Below are 9,217 nucleotides of genomic sequence, written 5' to 3'. Positions count from 1 at the left end.
CCACTGGCCAATTAGTGTTTTATTTATTGACCAATTAGAGTAATTTGACATACAGACCATCCTACAGCACTTCCCCTTTTCTTTTCTTTTTTTTTTTTAAAGAGGAAGGTTTTAACTTTTACACATCTCCAAAGCCAGCTTGGGAATTTGGGCATAGTTTCTCTTACTACTTCCTGCTGGAGGGGGCTGCTGTATCTTATGGGGACACAAAGAAAATTTAAGGATTATGGAGTAGTCCGTGAGGGTGTATCGTCTGAGCCAGTTGCCTTGAAATGGTTCTGGATATTGGATCATCTGGACCTTGGTGTCATCAGAGACCTTTCAGGGGGTCTTGGCTGGTCAAACCTGATGTATCTTAATCTGGAACAAATCCATAGCCTCTGGCTTTCTGTGGAAACAAAAGCAGAGCCTCCTTTCCAAAGCAACATATCCTTACATCCAAATTTTGAAGTCAAGGTACCTTTAAAATATACATTTTGGCATAACTCAACAGCTTTTGCAAACAAATGTTTTTCTTCAGTTATGAATATCAAAGAGAACATAATCCAGATTCTCATGGCTTTTTTTTGTTGTTTTTCGAGACAGGGTTTTTCTGTAGCTTTGGAGTCTGTCCTGGACTAGCTCTGTAGACCAGGCTGGCCTCGAACCCACAGAGATCCGCCTGCCTCTGCCCCCTGAGTGTGAGCCTATTACTTTAAACTGCAGCCTTCTAAGCCTGAAACAGCTCTGGTGCTGTGGCTGCTGGCTCCACCCACTTCAGCTTCCCAACATGGCGGTGGTACGTTTTCTGCCAGCTCTGGGAGCCATCAACTCTCAGAAATAGTGGGTCTATGCTTCTATCAAAGCAGCATATAGCCCAGAAACCTCTCTTTTGTTTTGTACTAGCAAAGGCTAAATCCACAACACAGCTTAATGTGCCACTTGCAGAGGCCTCATTCCTGCCAAACTGCAGGTGGAGCGCACATGCCAGAAACACCTGAATTCCACCAGTGTCCTGTCCATGATTCAGGATTTAAATTCTGGAAATTGTTGGTGTTTTTAGAATTCAGTTGTCCATTCTTCTCAGCTTGTGGGTGGCTTCATCTCTTTTATTAAATGCCAGTCTAACGTTGAGAGGTTAAACTCTCTTAGCCTAGTTACTCTTTCAAAAATAACTGTTTCAGCTGCCATTCCACTGCACATCAGAAGCCATCAGTCCACTGCCTGTTCAGCTTCCTTCAGAGGAAGGGGCCCTGTACCTTCTCTGGATTGCAAGCCCACTTCAGGGATGGGGCCATATTGTCCTGGCCTCACAGGATGCCTGTTTCTGAAGCCACAACCACACTTTGCTTGGCAAGGATCAATAGTGTTTTGTTTCATGTCCTGTCTGTCCATTTTGTCCTGTTTGTCAGCAGTCGAATTGAGGACAATTTCTTGTCCAGTGGCTAACTTTTGCCACAATGAAAATTAACTCAATATGCAGTTTCTTCAATGCCCATATTTTCTCTGAAGTAGATTGGTGCTGCCAGGAGCTGACATGTCTCATAGTCATTAAAAAAAAAAGAAAAAAATTTTAAGTTATTAAAACAATTTAAATGTCACATTCTGTAGATCTCTGAAAGGTTTGAAGATGACCTATTTTTCTAATATATCTCTGCTAGACCTTGAAGACATACCTAATATGACTGCTACAAGTTTGATTGTAATGTCTAACTACTAACTTTCATTTCTTTATATCCTAATCATTAGTAATAATAACATTCACAGATTAGCAAAATGCATTACATTGTTAAATGAACTGTATAAGTACAATATCTTGAACAAGATTAGAAATATATGTATAGCATTTTCTAACAATATCAATGTCAATATATGTAATTTGTATACAATATACAAAAATTCAATCCAATGTAAAGTATTTAAAACTAGTAATTCTCTTTTAAAAGTAGATTCAATAATCTATCTTTTTTTTATACTCTTTTTTTTTTTTTTTTTTTCAAGACAGGGTTTCTCTGTGTAGCTTTGCCTTTCTGGACTCACTTGTAGCCAGCTGCTCAATCACAGAGATCGCTGCTCTGCTCCGAGTGCTGGGATTAAAGGCGTGCGCCACCACCGCCCGGCTCAATAATCTATCTTGATTGTGTTCCCCAAAATAGTGTGCACCCTAAAAAACTTATCTGGGGTCAGAGAACAGAACAGCCACTAGATATAGAGGCCAGAAAATTGTGGCACACACCTTTAATACTAGCATTCCAAAGGCAGGGATCAGTCTGGTTCTCTGAGTTCAAAGCCACACTGGAAATAGCCAGCTGTGGTGACACATGCCTTTAATCCCAGGAAGTGATGGCAGGAAGCAGAAGGTGCTGTGGATATTGTTCTGTATAAATAAAACACTGATTATCCAGTGACCAGGCAGGAAGTATAGGCGGGACAAGGAGAGAGGAGAATTCTGGGAAGTGGAAGGCTGAGTGGAGAGACACTGCCAGCCACCATGACAAGCAGCATGTGAAGATGCTGGTAAGCCATGAGCCATGTGGCAAGGTATAGATTTATAGGAATGGATTAATTTAAGATATAAGAACAGTTAGCAAGAATCCTGCCACGGCCATACAGTTTGTAAGCAATATAAGTCTCTGTGTTTACTTGGTTGGGTCTGAGCGGCTGTGGGACTGGTGGGTGACAGAGATTTGTCCTGACTGTGGGCCAGGCAGGAAAACTCTAGCTACAAGAAGGTATTAAAAATGTGAGGACCAGGAACTAGACCCTGGTTAAGCTTTTAGGCTTTTAGCAGCAGTTCAACTGAGACTCATTCAGATGAGGACACAGAGACTTCCAGTCTGAGGAAACAGGATTAGCTGAGGAATTGGTGAGGTGAGGTAGCTGTGGCTTATTCTGCTTCTCTGATCTTCCAGCATTCACCCAATAACTGGTACCAGGTTTGATTTTATTAATGAGACATTTTAAGATTCATGCTACACTATACCTCTATAGTAGAGGTTCATGTCAGGGATGGTGATGCCTAGGAGGTGGCTTTGTTGTACAGGATTATTTTATCTATCCTGGGTTTTTTGTTTTTACAAATGAAGATGAGTATTGTTCTTTCACGGTCTGTGAAGAATTGTGTTGGGATTTTGATGGGGATTGCATTGAATTGTAGATTGCTTTTGGTAAGATTGCCATTTTTACTGTGTTAATCTTGCCTATCCATGAGCATGGGAGATCTTTCCATTTTCTGATATCTTCATCAATTTCTTTCTTCAAAGACTTAAAGTTCTTGTCATACAGGTCTTTCACTTGTTTAGTTAGAGTTACCCCAAGGTATTTTATATTATTTGTAGCTGTTGCAAAGGGTGATGTTTCTCTGATTTCTTTCTCAGCCTGTTTATCATGTGTATATAGGAGGGCTACTGATTTTTTTTTTAGTTAATCTTGTATCCTGCCACATAACTGAAGGAGTTTATCAGCTCTAGGAGTTCCTTTGTTGAATTTTTGGGGTCACTTAGGTATACTATCATATCATCTGCAAATAGTGAAAGTTTGATTCCTTCCTTTCCAGTTTGTATCCCCTTAATCTCCTTTTCTTGTCTTATTGCTCTAGCTAGAACTTAAAGTACTATATTGAATAAATATGGGGAGAGCTGACAGCCTTGTCTTGTTCCTGATTTTAGTGGAATCACTTTGAGTTTCTCTCCAATTACTTTGATGTTGGCTATTGGCTTGCTATAAATTGCTTTTATTATGTTTAGGTATGTTCCCTGTATTCCTGATCTCTCCAAGGCCTTTATCATGAAGGGGTGTTAAATTTTGTCAAAGGCTTTTTCAGCATCTAATGAAATGATCATGTGGGTTTTCTTCTTTCAGTTTGTTTATATGGTGTATTACACTGACTGATTTTCGTATGTTGAACCATTCTTGCCTCTCTGGGATGAAGCCTACTTGATCATGGTGGATAATGTTTTTGATGTGTTCTTGGAGTCTGTTTGCTAATGTTTTTATTGAGTATTTTTACAACAATGTTCATGAGGGAGATTGGTGTGTAATTCTCTTTCTTTGTTGCATCTTTGTTTGGCTTGGGAATCAGAGTAACTCTAGCCTCATAAAAGGAGTTTGGCATCATTCCTTCTGTTTCTATTGTGTGGAACAATTTGAAGAGTATTGGTATTAACTCTTCTTTGAAAACCTGGTAGAATTCTGCATTGAAACCATCTGGTCCTGGGATTGGGGGGAGGGGGCTGGTTGGGAGACTATTAGGGGTTATTGGTCTATTTAAATAGTTTATCTGGTTTTGATTAACTTTGCTATGTGGTACCTATCCAGAAAATTGTCCATTTCTTTTAGATTTTCCAATTTTGTGGAGTACAGGTTTTTGAAGTATGACCTGATGATTCTCTGGATTTCCTCATTGTCAGTTGTTATATATCCCTTTTCATTTCTTATTTATTAATTTGAAAGCTCTCTCTCTGCCTTTTGGTTAGTCCAGATAAGTGCTTGTCTATCTTGTTGATTTTCTCAAAGAACCAACTCTTTGTTTCATTGATTCTTTGTATTCTCTTTGTTTCTATTTTATTGATTTCAGCTCTCAATTTGATTATTTCCTGGTGTCTATGCCTCCTGGGTGACTTTGTTTCTTCTTGTTCTACAGTTTTCAGGTGTGCTGTAAGTCACTAGTATGAGATTTCTCCAACTTCTTTATGTGAGCACATAGTGCTATGAATTTCCCTCTTAGCACTGCTTTCATAGTTCTATAAGTATGGATATGTAGTACATTCATTTTGCAATTTTTTTGTATCTGTTGATATTTGCTTTGTGACCAAGTGTAGCTGGAGAGTTTTCTCTCTGGATCCCACCAAGCCCCGGCAGTCTGACAGCTCATTTATAAAATAAACACATAGACAATTATATTTTCATTGAAATCTAGGAAGTCTTAATTTCTTTATTTCTTCCTTGACTCATTGGTGATTCAGTTGAGCATTATTCAGTTTCCATGAGATTGTAGGCTTTCTGTAATTGTCATTGTTGTTGAAATCTAACTTTAAACCATGGTGCTCTTATAGACTACAGGAGGTTATTCCAATTTTTTTGTATCTGTTGAGATTTGCTTTATGACCAAGTGTAGCTGGAGAGTTTTCACTCTGGGTCCCACCAAGCCCCGGCACTCTGACAGCTCATTTATAAAATAAACACACAGACAATTATATTACTTATAAACTGTATGGCCGTGACAGGCTTCTTGTTATCTATTTCTTCTATCTTAAATTAACCCATTTCTATTAATCTATATGTTGCCACGTGGCTCGTGGCTTACTGGTACCTTACATCTTGCTTGTCATGGTGGCGGCTGGCAGGTCTCTCAGCCTCAGCCTTCCACTTCCCCCAATTCTCTTCTCTTTGTCCCGCCTATACTTCCTGCCTGGCTACTGGCCAATCAGTGTTTTATTTATTACCCAATCAAGCAACACATGTAACATACAGAACATCCCACAGCACTTCCCCTTTTCTTTTTTTCTAAAAGGAAAGTTTTAACTTTTGCATAGTAAAATTACAGATAACAAAACAATTATCAAGCAAGAATTATAATATCTAGTCTGTTTATAATAACTAGTTTATTTGGCAAAATTAAAGAAGATATCCTATCTATCTTATATTTGTGAGTCTAAGGTTTTATATCTAACTTGTCATAACTAAGGAAAATTGTAACTATCTAGCTTCAATCACATCAAAGACCTCAGAAGGATATAATATTACCTGAGAAATGGGAGAAGGATGCAAGCAACTTTCAAGGAGTCTTGCAGAATAGACAGAGACAGCTGGCAGCCTAACAATCACCTAATGTTCCTTTGTAAAGTTGGGGCATCTGTTTTCAGCCCACAGGGCTAGAGTCTCTTGGTCATTTTTCTCTGTGTCCTGTAGAATGTCTGGCAGGGGCTCAGGGTGCTCTACCATCTCTACCCGGGCTTCTTGGCCAGCCGCTTCAGCCTCTTCGGCATGGGTGGCAAGCTGGCAAGCATGGCGCAGCCGATGAGGGCACTGTGGACTTGTGCCAAGATTCTGGCCAAGCACAGGTGGCAATGAGGTGAGGTGGGTCCGTGAGAGCAACATCCTTCATGAGAAGTCCAAGGGGAAGACATGGGAGGGTGCTGAAGACAAGATGACCAGCTGCAACATGCTGTCTAACAGCAAAGTGTTTTACCTGCTCAAGATGGCCTTCCCTAACGTGCAGATAAATACTGAGGAACACGCGGATTCATCTGACAAGGAGGTCATTGTATGGAATCATAAGATTCCTGAGGACATCCTGAAGGAAATAGCTCCTCCTAAGGAGGTACCCACAGAAAGTGTGACTGTCTTGATTGACCCGCTTGATGCTGCACAGGAATACACAGAGGATCTTCAAAAGTATGTCACTACCATGGTGTGTGTAGCTGTGAATGGCAAACCTATGCTAGAAGTTATTCATAAGCCATTTTCTGAATATACAGCTTGAGCAATGGTAGATGGTGGTTCAAATGTGAAAGCCCATTCTTCCTACAATGAGAAGACACTCAAGATCATTGTGTCTCGCTCTCATGCAGGGATGGTCAAACAGGTTACTCTGCAGACCTTTGGAAACCAGACATCAATCATCCCAGCTGGTGGTGCTGGTTATAAAGTTTTAGCGCTCTTGTATGTGCCTGATATGAGTCAAGAAAAAAGCAGATCTATATATTCACATGAGGTACATCAAAAAGTGGGATATATGTGCTGGTAATGCCATCCTAAAAGCCATTGGAGGGCATATGACTACTCTGAGTGGTGAAGAGATCAGTTATACTGGGTCTGATGGTATTTAAGGGGGACTCCTTGCTAACATCAAAATGAACCACCAAGCTCTGGTCAGAAAACTCCTAGATTTAGAAAAGTCAGGATATCAATAAGCATTCCTGACCACAGGGTGCAACTCTTCCAGGGGTGAATTGTTCAGCCTGAACTGTTGGAAGCTTCAAAGGACTGGTGGAGACTATGCATGGTTAAGGCCATCCTGAACTTAGGAAGTACTTATGAAGCATCAGAGACTTACTTTCCCTATAATAGGATGCAAAATCAGGGAAAATAGGTTGCTTCATTTTTCAAGTATTGTCTTTATCTTTGAGACTATTTTCATACAGTTGTCATACACAAGGAATATATATATTTGTGGATTAAAATCTAGAGCTGAGTCTACACTGTTATGAGTCACCATTTTCACTCAACACATGATGAGTCTGCACTGTTGATACTTTCATATAGAATTGGTTTTGAGGAAGGCTTGGTTTTGTGTAGATGTTTAGTGTAACTTTGAGGTTGTATCTTATTGAAAATAAACTCATTGGTGATTTTTACTCCTCAGATGGAAAGCACAAGTCTCATATTCATTAATACACAACAAGTGCTCTGTCCATCTACCATTTCTCAGGTACCATTATACGCCTTCTCAGGTCTTTGATGGGATTGAAGACTAGCAGTTATAGTTACAACATATATATATATATATATATATATATATATATATATATATATATATATAATCTTAGATAGAACATATTAAGTATTAGATTCTGGATCTTTAGGATAGGACACCTTTTGGAATGATCTTTGTAACATGCCATTTACCTATTCTCTAGACTTCTCTGGATTTTAGTATGTGTTTCTTGCTTGATATTGTTCACATTGGTTGTAGTTCCATCTTATCTAGGTCATTATCCCTTATTATTCCTGGACAATATTTGATAACCATTCCTTTGTACATAGTCTTGTATTAGGTTAGAACCTTCTTATTTAGACAAAAAGGGGAGATGTAGTAGGTAGCCATTCCAGCTTTGATCTGGACGTTCCAACCCCCATTGAGGTTTTGGTAACTGTCACACCTACAAGGCGGGGCCAATGGAGGACCCTGAAGACCTGAGATCCAGATGTGCTGTCTCTCTTGGTTCTTGGACCCTGGACACAGGAGGTAGACCAAGCAGAGTTTTCCAGAGAACACCGCCGGACTGTGCTACACCTTTCCCAGACTCTGTAAACTATCCATTCACTTATAAGTTACACCACAAAATAAACCTCCCTTTTAACTATGTGGAGTGACCTTAATAATTTTACCAATAACCAAGCATGTGGTCGATTTTAGAGAAAGTTCCATGGGGTACTGAGAAGAAGGTATATTCTTTTTTGTTAGGATGGAATGTTCGTTCTGTAGATATTGATTAAGTCCATTTGAGTCACAACATCAGTTAAGTCCTTTATTTCTCTGTTAAGTTTTGATTTGGCAGATCTGTTTAGTGGTGATAGTGGGTTTTTGAAGTCTCCCACTATTAATGTGTGGTGTTTGATGTATGATTTAATCATTAGTAATGTTTCTTTTACAAATGTGTGTGCCCTTGTATTTGGGCCTTAAATGTTCAGAATTGAAATTTCATCTTGGTGGATCTTTCCTGTGATGAGTATGTAATGTCCTTCTCAGTCTCTTGATTGACTTTAGTTTGAAGTCTGTTTTGTTAGATATTAGGAAAGCTACCTCAGCTTGCTTCTTAAGACCATTTGACTGGAAAGACTTTTCCCAGGCTTTTACTAGACTAAGAGGTAGTGTCTGTCTTTGAAGTTGAAGTGTGATTCTTGTATGCAGCAGAAAGATGGGTCCTGCTTTTGTATCCATTCTGTTAGCCTGTGTTGTTTAATAGGTGAATTAAGTCCATTGATATTAGGGGATATTAATGACCAGTGATTCTTAGTTCCTATTATCTTTGGTGGTACTGTGTGAATTTCTCTTCTTTGGGATTTACTATTGTGAGGTTATCTATTGCCTATGTTTTCATGGGTGTATCTGACTTCCTTAGTTTGGAATTTCCCTTCTAGTACTTTCTATAGGGTTGGATCTGTGGATAGGTATTGTTTAAATCTGGTTTTGTCTTGGAATGTCTTGTTCACTCTGTCTATGGTGATTGAAAGTTTTGCTGGTTATATTAGTCTAGGCTGGCATCCATGGTCTCTTACCACTACATCTGTCCAGGACCTTCTGGCTTTCAAAGTCTCCAGTGTGAAGTCACCTGCTATTCTAATAGGTTTGCCTTTATAAGTCACTTGGCCTTTTTCCTTTGCTGCTTTTAATATTCTTTCTTTATTCTGTATGTTTAACGGTTTGATTATTATGTGGTGAGGGGACTTTTTGGGGGGTCTAGTCTATTTGGTGTTCTATAAGCTTTTTGTATTTTTATAGTTATTTTCTTCT

At 39.2% G+C, this 9,217-nt stretch overlaps 1 pseudogene; it reads left to right on the top strand.

Annotated features, from left to right (window-relative positions):
- The first annotated feature begins 1,296 nt into the window (after positions 1 to 1,296).
- Positions 1,297 to 7,405, top strand: LOC114687276 (annotated as a pseudogene).
- Positions 7,406 to 9,217: the final 1,812 nt, after the last annotated feature.

This window comes from Peromyscus leucopus, unplaced genomic scaffold (genome assembly GCF_004664715.2).
Source record: "Peromyscus leucopus breed LL Stock unplaced genomic scaffold, UCI_PerLeu_2.1 scaffold_1226, whole genome shotgun sequence".
NCBI lineage: Eukaryota > Metazoa > Chordata > Mammalia > Rodentia > Cricetidae > Peromyscus > Peromyscus leucopus.
This window is presented reverse-complemented; position numbering and strand designations above follow the sequence as displayed.